Source organism: Felis catus, chromosome C2 (assembly GCF_018350175.1).
Source record: "Felis catus isolate Fca126 chromosome C2, F.catus_Fca126_mat1.0, whole genome shotgun sequence".
NCBI lineage: Eukaryota > Metazoa > Chordata > Mammalia > Carnivora > Felidae > Felis > Felis catus.
Genome location: NC_058376.1, coordinates 146817135 through 146837823, shown reverse-complemented (window position 1 = coordinate 146837823; position 20689 = coordinate 146817135). Strand labels below are relative to the sequence as shown.

The 20689-nt window shown below is 44.3% G+C and overlaps 1 long non-coding RNA gene across 6 annotated transcripts in view; it reads left to right on the top strand.

Moving 5' to 3' along the window:
* The window catches only part of LOC109491563, an 84242-nt gene extending 64105 nt beyond the window's left edge, over positions 1-20137 (top strand). For 2 of the 6 annotated variants that reach the window (XR_006585608.1, XR_006585607.1), the window contains 8 exons: positions 9773-9903; positions 11482-11566; positions 13647-13706; positions 15132-15191; positions 17311-17437; positions 17539-17843; positions 17975-18065; positions 19949-20137. This is a non-coding gene — a long non-coding RNA (uncharacterized LOC109491563). Of the gene's footprint in view, positions 1-7378; positions 7473-9772; positions 9904-11481; positions 11567-13646; positions 13707-15131; positions 15192-17310; positions 17438-17538; positions 17844-17974; positions 18066-19948 lie in introns of all 6 variants that reach the window. The other 4 variants (XR_006585611.1, XR_006585612.1, XR_006585610.1 and 1 more) reach the window with 4 other exon arrangements.
* The last annotated feature ends 552 nt before the right edge of the window (positions 20138-20689 follow it).

The window sequence follows — 20689 nt, the reverse complement described above, 5'->3', positions numbered from 1 at the left end:
AGAGAAAAGCTGACACGAGCATTTGTCTGTAAGAAATCCCTATAATTAGGTACGTTAGTTAGTCAGCATTCTGCCTTGTTCTATTTTTATCTGAAGACCAGCATCCTCGCAAACATCTTTTCCACAAATTTCTGTGTTCTCTTTCTTGCCAAAAGTTTGCAAAGTCCATTTTAATCTGTGATTAAATCAAGAGGAGTCTCCCACACTGTTCCCAAGCCCCTTGTATCTCTGGCAAGCAGAGAAGGTCATACATCAAATCCAGACAGTCCCTTAGCATCACACTGCTGCACCATCCAATGGGAAAGTGGGTGACCAATTGAGCTGCTCTAAACCAGCATCTGCTGGATGCTTCCTTTTTTTCCCCGTCTTATTTTATAATAGAGAAAACAGATGCCAAAATGGATTTGTATTTATGAATCTTTTGTCACTTGTCAGGATTATTTTCCTGTTCATCTGAAGTTGTATAAATTCATCTAGAACATTAAGTTCTTAAATGTCGTCTTATTCCCTTGGATCTACTGTATAGGGTTTGCAAAAGAGAAAAAAAAAAGAATTATGGTACATAACAGAAAACGATTGATGAAAACATAGAGCCATGCAGGATATATATTTTAAGAAAAAGGTTTCCAAAGAGGAATCCATCATGGCAGAACTGTAAAGTGTATACTCTATCACAGAAGTTCTAGACTGTAAAATCAAGATGCCTATTTTTTTTTTCTCCTTTAAAAAATATTCTATGCAGGACATAAAACCACAAGCATTTTTCTTAATAGTGCTAGCGGATGAGAAAACTAACAAACAACAATAATAAAAAAAAAGCCCAACTTATTGCCTGTGCCAGTGGGGGTATAGAGAAAGGCGGGTGGAGATCTATTTTCTTAGATCCTGCATCACGATAATCTGGCTTTTTTATATGAGTGGAGGAGAGGACTCAGAGGCAGACCTTGATATTGGTCGGGATAGGCTAGGTTATGCTGCAGTAACAAAGGACCCAACATCTCAATGGTTTACAACAGCCAAGATTTCGTTTTGTTTGTGCAACGTGACCATGACCATGGCTGTGGCTCTGTGCCGTGTCATCCTTGCCTTGGAATTCAGGCTGAACAAACAGCTTCTACGTGAGACGTTGCTGGTTGTTGAAGAAGAGGAGAAAGAGAACATGGTGAATTCCATACCGACTCTTAAAGCTTCTCTCTGCATGTGACACCTTTCCCTTCTGCCTGCATTTCACTGTCCAAAGCAGATAATTTGGCCATGCCAGAGATAATAGGGTATATGGCCCTTAGCAGGGAAGGTCCCAAGTAAGAGTGACCATTATTATTTTTTCAATTTTATTTTTTATTTTTTAAAATTTACATCCAAATTAGTTCGCATATAGTGCAACAATGATTTCAGGAGTAGATTCCTTAGTGCCCCTGACCCATTTAGCCCATCCCCCCTCCCACAACCCTTCCAGTAACCCTCAGTTTGTCCTCCATATTTAGGAGTCTCTTCTGTTTTGTCCCCCTCCCTGTTTTTATATTATTTTTGTTCCCTTCCCTTACGTTCATCTGTTTTGTCTCTTAAAGACCTCATTTGAGTGAAGTCATAGGATTTCGTCTTCCTCTGACTGACTAATTTCGCTTAGCATAATACCCTCCAGTTCCATCCACGTAGTTGCAAATGGCAAGATTTCATCCTTTTTGATTGCCGAGTAATACTCCATTGTATATATACACCACATCTTCTTTATCCATTCATCCATCGAGGGGCATTTGGGCTTTTTCCATACTTTGGCCATTGTTGATAGTGCTGCTATAAACTTGGGGGTGCATGTGTCCCTTCAAAATAGCACACCTGTATCCCTTGGATAAATGCCTAATAGTGCAATTGCTGAGTCGTAGGGTAGTTCTATTTTTAGTTTTTTGGGAACCTCCATACTGTTTTCCAGAGTGGCTGCACCAGCTTGCATTCCCACCAACAATGCAAAAGGGATCCTCTTTCTCCGCATCCTTGCCAACATCTGTTGTTGCCTGAGTTGTTAATATTAGCCATTCTGGCAGGTGTGAGGTGATATCTCGTGGTGGTTTGGATTTGTATTTCCCTGATGATGAGTGATGTTGAGCATTTTTTCATGTGTCAGTTGGCCATCTGGCTGTCTTCTTGGAGAAGTGTCTATTCAAAGAGTGACCATTATATAGTCCATGAGTAATCATGAGAATGGCCTCCCAGAACTTGTAGAATGGGGTGGGTGATTGACAGAGGCTCCAGCTGATGCACTTTGAAATCTGGCCTGTGTTTTGTGCCAAGGCTATACTTCCCGTGGGCTGCTCCCCACCAAGGACTGTGTGTGGTGGGGATACTAAGGCAGATCTGTCCCTGGGAGTCAGGGGACTCCTTTGCTAGCCAGCTTGGCTCAAGGACTCCTGGACAGCTTTGCCAAACCTTCCTTTGACCGCATGGTGATCTAGAATGCTTCCATCCCCAAATCCCTCCCTCTCTCCTTTCCTTGGGGTCACCCTTGCATCACAGTCTGATACCGCTCTCAGCCTTCTCTAGCTCACTCTCTGTTTCCTTTCACACAGACATTTTGCCTAATCAGGCCCTTGAACTTTTCATTGTTGCTCGGCAGAGTCCATCACAGAACACTCTACTGGAAGAAAAAACTTAGGAGGAAGAACAAAGGTGTTGAGTGGCTCATGAATCTCTGGCATTGTTTGAATCACTTGTGTTTATAAATAAATGTGGGTGTCTGGAATAATATCTATATCCAGATACGGCTATGGGGGGGTATGTCCTATGTACTATTAGGATATGTCTAGATATAGACACAGATATTTAGATTCTGTACTAAATCAGTTGTGCAGAGTTCCTGTCCTGTTCATATTTCTTCTACAGATAATGGCCCCCCGTCACGGCCTCCTGCTAAGGAAGTAGCTCTTAACAGCAATGTGTTGCACCATGTAATTGCACCTCTGCCTAAAGGCACGTGGACCAGAGGTCTAGATCAAGCAGCAGCCAATAACAGACTGCCAATAGCCTATGCAGTGATGTTGTGTAAAAAGCTGTGTCGAAATACATGCAACAGTGATGGCGGGGATGGGGAGAAAATCATTTATCTTGGGATTTAAACTAGAACTTGCCTTAGTTTACGTTCTCCCAGGAGCAGATGCTGAGACAGTAACTTGGGTATAGAAAGTTTATTCAGAAGGTGTGATGATTGATTTTGTGTTAACCTGACTGGCCTAAGGAATGCCTGGATAGCTGATCAAACATTATTTCTGGGTGTTTCTGTGAGGGGTTGTCTGGATGAGGTTAGCATTTGATTCAGTAGACTGAGTGAAGAGATCCACCCTCAGCAATAGGGGTGGGCATCATATGGTTCCTTGGGGGCTCAAACAGAACAAAAAGGCAAAAGGAGGTCAAATTCTTTCTTCTGGGGCTGGGATATTCATCTTCTCCTGCCCTTAGACATTGAAACCCCTGGTTCTCAGGCCTCTGGAATCTGACTGAATTATATCACTGGCTTTCTTGTCTCTAGCTTACAGATGACAGACTGTGGGACTTCTTGGCCTCCATAACTGCATGAACAATTCCTATAATAAATTTCTTTTTCTTTTCTTTTCTCTTCTTTTCTTTTTTCTTGTTTCTTTCTTTCTTTCTTTCTTTCTTTCTTTCTTTCTTTCTTTCTTTTTCTTTCTTTCTTTCTTTCTTTCTTTCTTTCTTTCTTTCTTTCTTTCTCTATATATCTACTTACCTACCTACCTACCTACCTATCCATCCCATTGGTTCTCTTTCTCTGCAGAACCCTGAATAACACAAGAGGTGATCACTAGTAGAGACTAGGGAAAGTGGGACATTTAGGAGAAAAATTAGTAAAGAGTTAATGAGTGGCTACCAGTGTGGGGCACCTGAAGCTCAGCCCTGTTGAGAACCTTGGAGAAACCATAGGAGATTCATGCAGAAACCATCCTGCTGGACACAGAAGCTAGACAATTTACTCACTGAGTGCTGTCCCCCATCAGTTTCTACTTCAAAAGCATTAACTCCTTTACTCTTCTGGGTTGCACCTGCCACAGCCGAGCAAGTTCCCATGGATCTCAGGTGGAGAAGTTGAAAGTTGCTTGAACTGGGAAGCTCAGCCTGCCGGAAATTTTCTACCACAGCTGCGGTCAACTTAAGGTTGACAGCATCCGCAAAGACTTCTAAGGAGAGGAACAGGAAAAGGAATAGAAAAGACAGAGAAAAGCATGGAACAGAAGGCGCTGTAAGTGAGCAAAAAATATCAAGAAGCTGATACTATGAGCCAGAAGCTGGGAGGTAGAAGACCTGAGGCAGAGAAAACATATATATTGAGGGGCTAGTGAGTTCATTGGTTGGTTAGTCATTGGACTATTGACCCAGAGATCGGGAGTAGCTATTTCTGCGGAGGGGCATTGACCCTTATTTCCTTCTCCATCCTCTACCTTGCAAGGCAACATCAGTGCTTCTTAGTAGATAAAATTTCTTACTGAACTTTGTATCACTCTGACTAGAGCTTAAATCCCTAGTTCCAAGGATAGGATAGAAACTAGAAATAGATTCCCTCCCCCCCCACCCCCCCACAAATAAATTGGTTTTAATGCAGATTCTCGGGGCGTGGGTGACACGTAAGAAGCATTAATACCTCCTTCTGAGTTTCGGAGACCCAGCGGGGAAGAACGAGGAACGCTTGCCCAAAAAGGGAGCGTAAGGTGGTTATGGTTTCTCCCCATTCCTGCTTTGGTGCTGTGGTGCGAGGCTCAGTGGTGCCCTGCCTTTGCTAACGAGGGAGAAAGAGCCTTTTCCCAGCAGTCTCAGCAGGTGGAGCAGCACCACCATAGCCCTGGTGTGTGTCCTATTGGGTAGGCTGTCCGGCAAGACTGCTAGGAAGTCCTTGCTCTCTTTAGGGCCAGGTGGGTGTGGATCTCTTACCAAGGATGGCTGAGCATTCAAAACCCACATATCCCAGGCCCAAGTAAGCCACCGATCCTTTAAAAATACCTAGCTAAAATAAGTCATAGTTTTACATTTTAAGAGTAAAATTGGTTTCTAAAAGTAAACAGTTATCTTATTGTCAAGGTGCATCATTCAGCTTTATACTTAAGGTCTGTAAATTTCATCTGCTTTAGGGGAGAGTTTGGGGACCGAAGGAAGTCTTGTTCCACTGTGGTGTTTGTTTGGCAGGGGTAGGAGTTGCCCAGGACCCCTTCAAAGAGAGTGTCCTCCAAATTAATACAATGAAAATGTCCTATAAGCTTTATCTACCATCCCTTCCTTTCTTGGCCACTGATGAACATGACACCAAGAAAATATTCCAATCCTCCCTTATCTATTCTCTTCTCCCATCAAAATGTACCTGTGCAGTGTCCCATTACCATGGTGCTTGTCTAAGGTGCTCAGTGGCTTCTGAACTTTCCTATACTGGGATTTTGCCCTTTTCGTGGAGAACCCTTGAGGATGCTGCCTTTCCTGGGTTGGCTTCTCAGAGAAGCAGATGCTGAGATAAAGTTAGGAAAGCCAAGAGTTTTTACTGGGGAGTTATACCTGTGAAAGCAAAAGAATATGAAGCAGATTGCACAGTGGGAACATTCAGGCAGCGATGCAGGTGGGATAAAGCCTGTGCCAACCCCGTGGAGAACCCCCAGAGGAAAGACTGCCCATTTTAGGAGCACTGTGTTGGGTGGGAATGGCTAGCTCCTGTACCACTGTCTTGCTCGGTCATTGCCTGGGAACCACTCTGAGAAGAGCACGACCTTTGCCTGAAAGGGGAGACCTTTGCCTGAAGACATTATCCGCTGAAGGCTGTCGGTGGCCCCTGCTCCTCGAAGCCGGACAGTGAGTTCTTTCTCAGAGAGGGCTCTGAGTGATGCATCTCTGTGTCTGCCTCGGCTGCCTTAACCAAAGGAAAGACTGTATAATGTGGACACTTTAAGGCATTTAAGGTGGGCGGAGGAGGGAGAAATCTTTAGTGTTTATAAATTATTTACTCAGGGTCTACTTTGTGCTGGCTGCTTTTACAAAGCATGTGTGTTCTGACACTTTGAGCAAAAGAAGAAAAGAGAGAGAGGAGATGGCTTTTTTGTTATTGTTGTTTCCTTCCCCACTCCTTGTCTCCTTGTTGTCTATTGTCTGGCTGTCTTGTTTGGCAGAATATTTAAATCCTACGTATCTTTCAAGGCTCAGATCAGGATTGTCATGGTGACAAAATATTTGAAATTGGGACTCTCCCAGAAAGTCAGGGACTTATTTGAAAGCCTGTGCCTTCAAATGACCAGTGCTGGCCAGCCTTGTGGCTTTTCTGTAGGTAGAAGAATTTTTTTTCTTTAATTTTTGTTTTTGTTTGGTCTTAACAGTGACTGTTTTTCACCTTCATCAAATTCATAGCTCACTGGGGCAAGGTGTCCCATTAGACACCTGTGGCTTGTCCTGGATCAAGTCTCCACATTTTTAGGAACAAATTCCTTACTCTATTCGGACACATATTGACATCTATCTTTCCTCCCTCCATAATAAAGAAAGATTCAGAGAGGACTTTTATTTTTAACAAGTTTTCTATTTCTTGAAAAAATTATTCTTCTCTGTCTCTTTCCTTCTCTGGCATTTTCTCCAAAGATGGCTATAATAATCTCTCTCATTCTTTTTGCTCTTCAAGAATCTTGCCATTCTTCCATTGAAAAAGGGTCTAGTTCACTTCCCTTAGCATCTGGGTGGGCTTGTAATTGCTCCCATCGATAGGAAGTAGCAAAAGTGATTGTTTGTGATTTTCGAGGCTAGATTACATTACGACCTGCAGTTTCTTGTGTCTTTTGGGACACTCACGGTTGGAACCCAGGCACCATACTGTGAGGAAGTCCAAGCATCCCATGGAGAGGCTTATGCGGAGAGGGGCTGAGGCCCTGGGCCCATGCTCCCGGTAGAGCTCCAACCCCACTCCCACTTGCCAATCATGGAAGTGAGCTATCTTGAAAGGATTCCTTCAGGCCACAGTCTGGCTGCTCAGGCTGATGCCACATGAAATAGAGATGAGCCTTCCTCACGGAGTCCTCTACATATTGTAGACAATGACTATTGCTATTTTAAGCCACTACATTTTGGGACTGTTTGTTACTCAGCAATAACAGCTAAAGCACCTTCACTTTGTGGCCTCCCTAAAGAGAATTTATTTCTGTCCCTTTAAGGACTGATATGATGGATAATTCCATTATCTTGTACTGTGCAGTGATCTCAGGGAAAGATGACTCAGGAAATTAATTTCCAGATAGTCGTGATACAGACTCTCCCAAAATGCTGCTTTTTCAGAGCTGAGGATTCATGGCGCCTTTGGTTTTTCAGTTGACTGTTCTTGAGTCTGTAATTTCCCCCCTGGCCATTTTCACAGATGAATGAATCTTCACAAGGTTTGGATTTACACAATTCACCCAAATTTACCAGTGTGATCTTTCATGGTGCTTGTTTCCCAAGAACCTTTAGAAGTAAGTATTCCTATTTTTTATCTTACTGAGAATTATGTGAGGCTCTGACTTTGAGGAACACTCTCTTCTCCCCCTTGCCTTTATCCCCGGATTTCCCAAACCATGTTCTGTAGAACCCGATTCCCTAGAACATTATTGGTTTTTCGCAGAGAGGCAAATTAGTTTGGGAAACACCGGATACTTTGTCATTCTTTTAGAGACTGATGATGCTCATTAGAATCCAAGAGTCTTGCAGTAAAGAAACTGATTTCAATTATTTATTTATTCAAACAGCGTTTATTGACCACCTATTCTGACTCAGGCTTTGTAGAGGCGCTGGGTGCATGGCAGTGAACAAATCTACACGGTCCTCCCTGAACAACAGCAACTCATTTGTAATTATAATCGTAGTGACTACTATGTAGAAAAAGAACCGTGCACCACAGAAAGAATGGAAGGGGATCTGCATTAGATTGAGGGATGGGAAAAACATCTCTGAGACCGGGTGGAAGAGGTGTGTTAGCCAACTGAACAGTGCTCTAGACAGAAAACACAGCACATACAAAGGCCAAATCTGTCAATTCTCCTTTCCCTCTCAACTCCTGATCACCCAGTCCCCAGTCCAGGTTGTCTGGAACATAAATCACACAGCCATTCTTCCCTTCGGAAGGGTAACTGTACTTTCTCAGGCTTAAATATTCTCGTGCTTATCTTAGTTTTACTCATCTCTGGCCCCAAGTGCAGTTGGTGACCAAAGTCCCGAAATGTCTTTTTGTTAGAGTTTAACAAATCTGATTTTTTTTTACTTAGAAAAATTTTTTTAATGTTTAATTATTTTTGAAGGAGAGAGAGACAGAGTGTGAGCGGGGAAGGGGCAGAAAGAGAGGGAGGCACAGGATCCGAAGCAGGCTCCAGGCTCTGAGCTGTCAGCGCAGAGCCTGTTGCAGGGCTCGAACTCAAGAGCCGTGAGATCATGACCTGAGCCGAGGTTGGATGCTCAACCGACTGAGCCGCCCAGGCGCCCTAAGTTTAGCTAATTTGAAATGTAATTGAACTCCACGTAGCTTAGATAGTGGGGCTTTGTTGGGGGTGGGGCGGGGGGCGATGGTGGTGGTAAGAAAACCCCAGGGAAACCTTCCTGGAATTTTTCCAGAGACAAATATCGCAGGAGAATGCTAGGATGTGCAGTCATCTTAGAGCAATGGAAAGACAAGTTCAGAGTATGCTCATGACCGACATTCCTACATTGGAGGGAGGAATGGTGCCTGCGTCTTCCATATTTAGGCTTCACCAGGCCCGGTCCCTGTGCTACTGAAATGCCTGGTGTTCTTTCTCTATCTGGTAAATTCTTTCTTGCTTCAGTTTCAAACTCACCTCCTTCAGGAAACATGTTCAGGCAAGGTAGGGATAGGTGTGGACTCATGTTCTAATGTGCTTATCCTGAGGCCCATCTCCCTGTGTTCTGACTCACTTTTCAGTGTTTGGGGTCCTGGGTTTTTGGGGTACAGGGGCCCTCCTTTGCTGTGTGAGGCAGAATGTAGAAAATGTCTCCTGTGCCCGAGAACAGCTAAAAGAAGCTGAGTGTCAAAGATCACAGAGTGAGTGAATATAGGTTCAGAACAGAGAGCTGTCTGGTCCAAGGTCTGGGTAAGTGATTTATTGCTGTTCTGATATTTATCCAAACGCCATGTACATTCTTGGGCGTCTGTTGACTTGTTGCCAATTTCCTGAGGCTGTTTTCCCAAGCGAGCCGGGGATACCCACAGGGGTATCTGAGATCATTTGGAAACGCATGCAGAGGCACAGGCTTTATTTTAGGGGTTACGTCTTTATTGTAATGAATGTTAGAAAAAAAAACCACAATGAACATATGCAACTTGAGACCTGCCAGGTTCTATTTCTTAGTATAAGGTCATCCAGGTTAAAACCAAATGATTGATGGAAAGTCAACTTAGAGACGCATCGCGAGTAAATGGGAGTATAGGCTGTGAGGGAAAAGTATCACAAGGGTGGTATGCAAATTACGGAGTCCTAAGGGATTCAACACTCAGTCTAAAATGTTCCCCTTTTCAAGCGAACCGCTCTTTGACGGAGCGCGTGTGTTTATTTAGCACACATTTATCAAGATGAGTGTGATACGACTTTTGCCCTTGAGGAACTTACAGTAAAAACAGGCTCATAAACAAATGATCACGGTTCAGAAACAACAGCTAACATTTACTATAAACTAGTCATCTGCAGGGGCTTTGCCTGCCAATGATCTCATCCGGTTTCAACAGGAATGATTGAAAGTGGATTTGACTTTTGTATCCATTCTACAGATGTGGAAACTGAGAGAAAGAGAGATGAAGTGACCCAGCTGGCAGCAGTGGAGCAGGATTCGGAACCCAGGCACTGGAGCTTTGAAGCCGGGTTCTAGTAGCAAAGTATACACAGGCCCAGGAGAGAACAGGTGACTCAGGGACAAATTGGGAGAGCCGAGGAAGGTCTGCTCAGAAAGGGGGGCGCTCAGGAGGGCTTGGGTGCCTCAGTTAAGGGTCGAACTCTTTTGAATGTTTTTTTTTATTATTTATTTTTGAGAGAGAGACAGATAAGAGTGTAAGTTGGGGAGGAGCAGAGAGAGAGGGAGACACAGAATCTGAAGCAGGACCCAGGCGCCGAGCTGTCAGCACAGAGCCGGATGCGGGGCTCGAACTCATGAACCGTGAGATCGTGACCCGAGCTGAAGTTGGGCGCTTAACCGACTGAGCCACCCAGCTGCCCCAAGCGTCCAGCTCTTGATTTTGTCTCAGCTCATGATCTTGCAGTTTGTGGGATTAAGCCCCGTGTCGGGCTCTGTGCTGACAGTGGGGAGTCCGTCTCTCTCTCTCTCCCTCTTTCTCTGCCACACCCCTGTTTGCACGTGTGAGTGCGCGTGCTCCCTCTCTCACTCAAAATAAATAATTAAACTTAAAAAAAAAAGGGGAGACCTCAGGCTCTGAGAATTCTACATGGCGAAGACAATAATTGCAACAGCAGGAAGATGGGAAAAGATGGATGGAGTTTGGGATAGGTATGAGTACTTCAGGGTGTGGTTGGAGTTTAGGAAGAACACTAGGATGAGTGGGAAATTAGCCGCTGTGGTGAGAGGACCCAGGCTGATAAGTAGCTCAGGTTTTCCAGAAGCAGATCCTGAGCTGCGGATCTGGCCACCAAGTGATGAATAAGGAAATGCTCCACGGAGAAGTCAGCCAGGGGGTGAGGATGAGGGGACGGGGGAGAATCGGACAGAGGCCCGCAGAGTGGAGTTCAGGCTAGTCCTGCAGGAAGCTCTGGGACAGAAGTTCTGCCCCAGAGCTGTCCTTAGCCAAGGCTCCCTCGCCCCAGAGTCGTTGGGTAGGAGCCAAAGATGGGGGCACATAAATTCCCAGGAGCTTCCAACTTTCTGTGCACCGGGACAAAGTAGACTCCAGTAGTCTGAGGGCAGTCTTCCAAAAAAAACGATTTCCAGGTGCTGCCGTTTGGGGAAAAAACAAACAAACACACACAAACCAAACCAAACCAAAAAACACGTTGAAGGCAAGATTATCAAATGGTAAAAATGGATCTGATTTGAAGAGACCTGGTTTTGGGGGGGCACTAATGGTGTCTGCTATAATGAAGTTTGGAATCAAAAGACATCTTTCTGGAAAGGCCGTGTTGGGGACAAGGGAACTGACACAATGTTGTCCAGCTGGCATAGCTGACCCAATGGCCCCCAGTAAATCTTTTTTGCTAGAACCTAGATTTTTCCTCCCAACGGCCTTTGATCGTATCTTTCCTCTCAAAATAATGTTCTCTCCTTTGTATTTAAGAATTGAAAACTTTTCATGAGTTTATCTTAATTCCTATAATAAAGTTGCCAGATAAAAATTCTATTATTAACTCACTTATAAAAACCTTAATGAAAACTGCGTTATAGAGGTGGCTCGACAACACATTGGTTAAGGTTATCTGATGAATTGTTTGTTTCATCTATCTAATATTTTTCAACTTACTGTTTTTTTTCCAGGAGATATGGCTCACATATCAGCCAGGAGCCCTTCCTTTGCTTGTTGAGAGGTAACACAATGAAGATTCAAGGTGCTTTGTGTAGGGTGAGTAGGAATTGGCACTGGATACCCCCAACCTCTCTTCTAGCCTTTCCTCCTCGCTGCATATTCTACTCTGTACGCCTTGTATTTGAACAGTGGGACAAGGCAGCAGAGGGGCCAGTCTATGGTTTGGATTCCCCTGTCTTCACTTCAAATGATATGATCAATTGGTCAGAGCCCAACGTCTAGGTCTTTCCTCTTCTTATTGCGTGCATGTTAATTGCATGTTTCTGATTTTTTTAAGTAATAAAATGTTGGGGCAAAAGTAATTTCTACATATATGAATAAAATATATGGCATCTAGCAAAAAAAAAAAGGAATTAAAACTTTAAAAATTAATGTAATTCTATTGAACTCAAAGGGTTCAGACTTAAAGATCAATAGAAGATTATATAAATGCAGCATAAATGCTGTATGTAAGTTACAGATAACTTCTGGGACTTGGCCCAATCCTGCTAAGACAAGATTGACTGGGGAGTCCTGGATTATCAGCTTACATGTAGACAATAGTTGAAGCCAAATCTTGTAGGATTGTTAAAGAAAGGGACAGTTTTCAAATAACGTTATCAAGTTTAACGTGTGTTAGCAATTCGAAGTTTCAGTCTAGTGTAATTCCATTCAATCTAGGCCTTTTGTCAAGGCCAGTGCTCTCCAATGGCAATATAATAGGAGCCATAGGTCACTTAAAATTTTCTAGTAGCCATGTTTAAACAAAGTGAGAAGAAACAGGTGAAATTACTTTTACCAAGATAAAATTTAATCCAATATACCTAAAATATAATTTCCAAATGTCATCAATAAGAAAAGTTGTTAACGAGGTGTTTTACGTTTGTGGATGAAGTCTTTGAATCCAGTGTGTATTTTTGAGGTTTATAGCATATTCCAATTTGTAGTATTGGACAGCACACATTCAGGTATTTGAAAAAACATAGCTCAATGGCATCATATGCCAATTTAACTTACGCAAATTCAAATGTATGAGCATCCGCTCCCCATTTCCCTAGAAAAAAGAACAAGTCATTTAAGTAGTGTGGACTGCTCAGTTTATATTCCGCTCTGTGAGTTTCTTTCTTTCTTTCTTTCTTTCTTTCTTTCTTTCTTTCTTTCTTTCTTTCTTTCTTTCTTTCTTTCTTTCTTTCTTTCAGTTTTATTTATTTTGAGAGACAGAGAATAAGCAGGAGGGGACAGAGAGAGAGAGAGAGAGAGAGAGAGAGAGAGAGAGAATCCCAAGTAGGCTCCACGCTGTCAGCATAGAGCCTGGTGTGGGGCTCTATCTCTTGAACAATGAGATCGTGACCTGAACTGAGATCAAAGTCGGATACTTAACTGACTGAGCCACCCACGTGCCCCAACATTCTGCTCTGTAAGTTTCTATCCTGGGTGTGCTTTCACAGAGGTAAATTTGCTCTCTCCTACCTGACCTGAGTCCCCATCTGCCTCTTATGATATGCTTGTCATGCTACATTTAGTGTGATCCTAGCGCTTAAAGATATTTATTATTTCTTACAACATAACCTCTAACGCAAGCCAGCTGCTTCATATGGCATTCATTTGAAAAATACTCATGAGTTCTATCACTGGAGGAAAATCTGCCTGTGATGGGCTCAGTGAGAGGTACCAGTTTGTTGATTTTCAATATGGAGCAAGTCAACTTGGCCGCAACAAATCTAGCCATCGATATGCAAGAGAGAAAAACTCCTATAGTTTATGGGCAATTTGATGAAAATTTAAGGCTAATTTTGATTTTGTGAGTTTCACCTTACAGACAGAAAAGTCAAAGAGAAAGCTGTTAGTCCACTGCAGTAAAATGGGCCTTTCATTGCCTGGTCATCTGTTGAGCCCTCGTGATGGGCCAGACATGGTTTCCTTCTTACCCCGACTCCCAGTTCATGCACACTCAGGACCTATGAGTCCTATGACTACCCGAGGGCACATCCCCAGCTGATGGATGGAATCGCATTCAGACCCCTTCCCCGCTCCGTTGTCCCACATTCACTCTCCTTCTTGCTCAGAACTTTTCTTTAATTCAAAATTAGTTTTTCCTGTTTCATTCCCTCCGAACCCTGCTTGCTTTTCGCTGTAGAGAAGATGGCCATTTTGATGAGGAATCGGTCCTGTGGATGCTAATCCATGAATCTCTAAGGTAAGGTGTGTCTTGGGCGCACATGCCTGTACAAACAGAACTCCCTCTTCAAAGAAAAGACTTTGAAAGCAAGAATGAAGTTGGATAGCTCTTCAAATGGTTTCAAAATTGCCCCTAGAAAGAGATGATAGGGATCATATGACTGGGTCTCACTGTTAAATGCTGGTTGGTGCATGTAAGCAATAACGTTAAGGTCTTCCTGGCAATCCAACTTTGTGATTATAACAACTCTTTCCCTAGATCTGGCCTTCTCACGTTTTCCTTGAACTTTCTGCCAAGTGTTTCCTCAGAATGTGGCATCACAGATGGGAGTTGCCTGGAAAAAGATCCTTTACCTTTTAAGGCGATTTATCTTCTAAGACACTAAAATCATAATTTGTGATAGCTTTAATAGAGTTTAAATGAATGAATAGATTTAGCATTTATGTTATTTGGAGTTTATAATTTCAGCTGTAAAGTGGGATTTTTATGGTTTTGTGGACTTAGGCAAAAGTAGATGTGCATCCAAGCTAATATAGATTTCAGCTTTTATGTATTAAAAATGGAAAATTTATAACATATTCATCAATTTGGGAAATTAAAACGGTATCTTTATCTTTATAAAAATTGAAAACCAGTCATTATATCTTGTAATAGAGATTAAATAAATAAAATAAACTTCTAACATAACATAAATTTGGCACTTTCATTATTTTTCTCTAAATGTGGTGCTTGTGACAGTTCACTTGGCACTAAGAGGATATTACCTTCGGTTACTAATTAAATCTGGTTCTGAGAAATTTAGATTCTCACTAGATTCTAAGTTTCTCAAGGTCAGCCCCAGGTCTCTGTCTTCCTGGCATCTAGCACATAGTAGGCCTACAGTATATATGTTGAACCAACAGGTAACTTTGGGTTTGTCAGGCCCCAAGAATTGTGACTTACAGAAGTGAAAAGTCTTGGGGGTATGATTCCTTAAATATGAGGAATGAGAAGACAAGGGAGGGCCCCACTGTCTCGTAAGCACCTACTGTGTGCCGGGCATTCTGATTGTTGTAGTGATGCCACACTATGTCTGTGGTGCTGGCTCAGGGTCTACGGAGTTATCTGTATTCATTAAATACTCGTAGACCTTTAAAAACCAGGAACAGACCAAATCCCATTACGGTTAGGCCAGTTAGAAGGAGAAACCACACACAATTGAAGTATTTCTAGGTGCTTCTTGGTGGTTCCTTTATTTCAAGAACTTTCCAGGACAGGGAATGACCTTGCATTGTTCCCAGGGTCCATGCTAATGGGATTAGCCTTGGAATAGTTTCTTGGTTATTATCCAAGCCTTCCTGGCTCATTTTAGAGTTGCGTTTGGCCCATGCAAGGTGAGGACAAGCCCTGCCCCAGAAGTTCAGCACAGGGTCATGGACTTTCTTCTTTCTAACTATGTTCCAGGCTAAAGTTATCCAGCAAGTGGCTTCTGTTGTAAGAAAACCAATATCACGTCCATCCTGAGTAAGTTTACACAGTTACCTAACCTCTCCATGTAAGTGAAAATTCTAATATCTAACTTGGCAGTTGAGAGTGAAACGAGTTTATTAATCTGCAGACTGCTGGCAGATGGTATCCGTTCTCCATTGTCAAAATAATGCCTTGTAACAAGTGACCACAAAACCTCAAGGGCATGTGACAATAAGTGTTTATTGTTCGTGTGTTTGGGTCTGCTGGGGGTTGGCGAGATGGTTTGGCTGATCTAGGCTGGGCTTGAGCACATTTCCGAGGCTTGCCTAGCTGTCAGCTGGCCGATCGAGGCTGAGACATCCGGGGAACTTCCGCTCCAGCCTGCATGTCTCTCATTCTCTGTCTGGCCAGCTTGGGCACATTCCCGTGGAGGCAGCAGAGGTACAAGAGAACAAGCTTTAATGTGCAAGCCCATTGCAAGTGTCTGCTTATGAGACATCTGCTAACATCCCATAAGGCAAGAGCCAACATGAGCACGTGAATGATTTTGATTGAGTTTAGCATCAAAGAGTGAGATGGGTCACCCTGCCCATGGAGGAAGGCAAAGGCTCCCAAGCAAGCTATATGGCAAGAGGCATGGATACAATGAGGGGTAAAGATTTGGGGACATTCTGTAATATACCCCGACAAACACTGGATGTTTTTTTTTTTTTTAATTTTTTTTTCAACGTTTATTTATTTTTGGGACAGAGAGAGACAGAGCATGAACGGGGGAGGGGCAGAGAAAGAGGGAGACACAGAATCGGAAACAGGCTCCAGGCTCTGAGCCATCAGCCCAGAGCCTGACGCGGGGCTCGAACTCCCGGACCGCGAGATCGTGACCTGGCTGAAGTCGGACGCTTAACCGACTGCGCCACCCAGGCGCCCCGTTGATTGAGTTTAGCATCAAAGAGTGAGATGGGTCACCCTGCCCATGGAGGAAGGCAAAGGCTCCCAAGCAAGCTATATGGCAAGAGGCATGGATACAATGAGGGGTAAAGATTTGGGGACATTCTGTAATATACCCCAACAAACACTGGATGGTTTTAAAGAACAGCTGGCAGGGGCACCTGGGTGGCTCAGTCGGTTGAGTGAGTCGGGTCATTATCTCATGGTTTGTGGGGTCGAGCCCCGATTGGGCTCTGCGCTGACAGTGTGGAGCCTGCTTGGGATTCTCTCTCTCCCTCTCTCTCTCTGCCCCTCCCCCACTCACACCCTCTCGCTCTCAAAATAATAAATAAAACTGTAAAAAAGAAAGGTGCTATCCAGCACCTGAACTTCTTCCCTATGTGTGGGGTACTGGTATATAGGTCTTGGTGAGAGGCAGAACCCCTCTCCTCTGAAGGAAATGAAAACAACTGGAGATACCTGGTTTCCCAGTGTTTCTGGCCTTTAGTGCACAACTCCATGATCTAGTCCTAGCTACCCCAGTATCTTTGTCTGGAGCCCTGAATCTGGAGCTGGGATACAAGGAAGGTGGTGGTGGTGGAGGCCACATACAGTTTCAGGACAGATGTGTTAGTGGTGGTTTCCTATGAGCGATGGCAGAATGATTGCATCAATGGTCCTAATTTGTCACTCCCCCCCCCCCCCCCCCCCCCCCAGTATCAGGGCGTTTATTGTGTGGTTTTGCAGTTCCCTTACCAAAGAGCCAGAATCTATTTCCCTACTCCTTAAATTGAGGCTGGTCTTGTGATTTGCTTTGGCTGAATTTTTGATGGTGCTCCCAGTTCTGAGCCTCGGTCTCAAGAGACATTACATGCCTTGCAATTCCTTTGCTCCTCTCCATGAGAACCCACCTGGTCTAGACATGGTGGAGGATGAGGGACATGTGGAGCCGAGCAGAGTCACCACAGTCGTTCCTGGTGAGGCCAGCCTAGGAAAGCCAATAGTTGGCCAATGTGGAGCCTCACCAGTGGCCCTGCCGAGATTACAGCGCTGCCTATGAGCTTCCGAATGACGCCAGGCACGTGTGCAACAAACACACATTATCATACGTGCCTGGGTGTTTGGGGTTGTTTGTTAGCCTTACTGCTGATGCAGTTAACTGATACACTGTGTCCAGTGCTAGACTAGTTGTGTGGTGGGAGTTTGAGTAGTTCTGTCCGCCATCTTTGTCCGTGTCTATTTTCAGAGCCTGGTCCTCCAGAATTCTTGGCAATTATGCGAGTTACCCAGGACCTTCTCAGCAAATTCCCTTTGTGCCTGCATCAGTCACAGCCCATTTCTGGTTCCTACACTTAAGAACTCTGTCTAGTAAGGTAAAAGTGTAGTGCTAGCTCTTATTATTATTCTCCCATTTCTGTTTCTGTTTGAACTGGCACTTATCTTCCTAAACTTGTTTCATTCACAAATTAAATAGCGTCTGACACTCCGTCTTCCTCGAAAAGCTTCTCCTGACTAATTGGGAAGTGCCAATTTCTTCTCCTATCTCGGGTGCCAGCAACTTCTCAGCCTTACTTGTCACTGCCTTCCACCATCCTCAGAGCAGCAGCGGGACAACTGCCACCGTTCTCACATACGTGATTCATCTGTCAGGGGTTTACAGAGTTGTCAGTGTTTGTTCGTGTCAACATCACCTACTATAGAGCTCGAGTGCACGGTGGACACAGATGGTGTTGGTTTAATTGATTTTTCGAACAGCACGTAGTCGTTCGCTTGATTCAGGTGAGTACATCAGCCTTTTGATGATGACGAGCAATTCAGATATTGGGTGGAGACAGGCAGTTGGTGGCCAGACAAACTTGCTTTAAAGGAGGTTATCTGAACCGAGCTGTGTCTCTGGCTTCTCTCATCAGAATCTGAGAAGTCTCCTGGGAGCAATTGGCGTAATGGAAAAAATGGGAACCTGGGAGTCAAAGAGCCGAGTTTGTATCCTGGCTCGGTGCAGTAAGTGAATTACTCAGCCTCTCCAAGCTCAAGTCTCCTGAGCTCTTAAATGAGGACACAACAAATACCATCCCTGTTCATTGGTCAAAGTTGTTGTGAAAATCAAAAGAAATACTGCTCATGGACATGCTTTGCAAAATGCAAAGAACCGTACAAGAGCAAAGGAGTAATGACCGATGCTAAGATATTGAACTTTCTTTTAGGAAAGGCCAGGAGGAGATAAGAAGTTAGCTCAAGCCCGTGGTCAGGTGGTTACCAAGAAATAAATTCTCAGGCCTGGTCGGGAACCAGTAACCACTGGCCTGACCATATGAGGCTGGCAGGTAGAGATGTGGAGTCCATGTAGTGGAAATATTAGGGTATGGGGCAGGATAATAGCAGCTAGCATGGTTCCCTGACTCTTCTGAAGTAAGAAGACCAATAGAGAGCAGTGTTGATGAGTCCTCTAAGGGTAGTTATGGGAGTGATATTTAGAGAAGGCTTATGTCAGATAGGAATGGCCTTTGTCCATGAGCAACGTAGAATTGAAACGTAGTGGCGTTTATCATTATTAAAGGTTTTATTTTTCTCACCCGAAGAGAAGTGCAAAGGTGGGCAGTTGAGGGCTGATGTGGTAATTCCATGAACAGAGACTCAGACTCCTAGAAATCCACTTTATCTATCATTATGGTGTGATGCTTCTCCCGCTTCACATCGGAGCTCAAACTAGTTGCCAAGATACCAGCCATCATGTCGGTATCTCAAGCAGGAAGAATGGGAGAGGGTGCTTACCAGCAGAGTCATTCCCCTTTAAAGAATTTCTCAGAAAACACCATCTAATGACTTCTGTCCCCGGACAAGGAGGGCTGGTAGATGTGACTTTCTGGCACATATTATTGACTCTAAATAGAATTGGGGTTCTATTAGCCATGGACAGGAGGGGGTGGGCAGTTTGTTGTCTCTGCCATTGGCTTCTTTCGCTCTGATGCCCCCATGTCACCATGCCCAGTCCTCAAAGGAGAGATGTATCATTTGGAAACAGGGTAGCATCACTGGCTAAGAGTCTGGATTTGGAGACAGAGAGTCCTGGTTTCAGATTTGCCTCCATCACCTACTGTCCGTGTGACCTCGAAGAATTTACTCAACTGTATTGAGCCCAAGTTTTCTTCTCCACAATATGTGGAGAATAAAATTTCATATCTCAGGGTTTCGGTGCAAATTTAGTGGCTCCGCAGAGCCCTTAGCCCAGTGCGTGGCACCCAGCAATCACTTGAGAAAGGTCTCTGTAAAAGTACATGAAGTGACTTATTGAGTGGCAAAATGTGAGTCATAGTCTCGTTCCACAATGGTGAGAAAAAGACATGTTTTTGATCAAGAGGGGGTATCAGACCTAAAGAATTGATTACTAGCAGCTGGCACCAGAATTCCTAGTCGGAAGGAAACTTTCTTTGTGCCGGAAATGAACTTGCTGAGCCCGGTGGGGGCCCGGGTGCGTCTGGAGAGTGAGGCCCTGCAGAGGACCTTGGAGAAGAGTGATGTGGGAACAGAGAGCATTGGGCGGGCCACCTATGAGCTTCTGGGGCCACCAAATGAAGCATTTGGCCACCGCCTGCTGGCCAAAAGTATACGGCCCCTTGTCTGTTTGTTCTAGGGCCTGTGAGCCAAGAATGGTTTTAAACTTTCTGAATGTTGAAAAAAATCAAAATAATAATATTTCATGACTTGTGAAAATTCTATGAAATTCAAATTCCAGTGTTCATAAATAAAGTTTTATTGGAATGCAGCCACATCCATCTATTCATATTCTCTAGGGTTTCTTTTCTGCTGTGATGGCAGATTTGAGCAGTTGGGCAGAGACCGTATGGCCCGTAAGCCTAAAATATTTATTGTCTGGCCTTTTATAGACAAAGTTCGTGACCCTGGAAAAAAGCAAGATGTGGTCAGGCCGAAGAGTGTGGGAGGGGCAGCCGCCCCCTGGTGCTGGAGTGGCCGGAGGACCGTTTAAAAATGGACAAGCTCGGGGCGTTGGGTGGCGCAGTCGGTTAAGCGTCCGACTTCAGCTCAGGTCACGATCTCATGGTCCGTGAGTTCGAGCCCCGCATCGGGCTCTGGGCTGACCGCTCAGAGCCCGGAGCCTGCTTCCAATTCTGTGTCTCCCCCTCTCTCTGCCCCTCCCCCGTTCATGCTCTGTCTCTCTCTGTCTCAAAAATAAATAAACGTTAAAAAAATTAAAAAAAAAATAAAAATGGACAAGCTCAGGGTTTGTCCTGGGCTGACTGGTGTCCCCCCAGATTCATATGTTGAAGCGCAGACCCCTGGTACCTCCGAGTGTGACTGTATCTGGAGATAGGTCCTTTAAAGAGGTAATTAAGTGGAAAATGTGGTGACTAGGGTGGCCCCTAATCCAATACAACCGGTGTCCTATAAGGACATAAGAACACAGACACACAGACGGAGACCATGTGAGGACGCACAGAGGAGTCAGTCGTCCGCAAGTCAAGGAGAGAGGCTCGGGAGAGGCAAACCCTGCTGACACCTTGATCTTGGACTCCTGGCCTCCACAATTAGGAGAAAACAAATTTCTGTTGCTTAAGCCATCCGGTCTGTGGTGTTTTGTTATGGTGACCCTAGCACACTTTCACGGG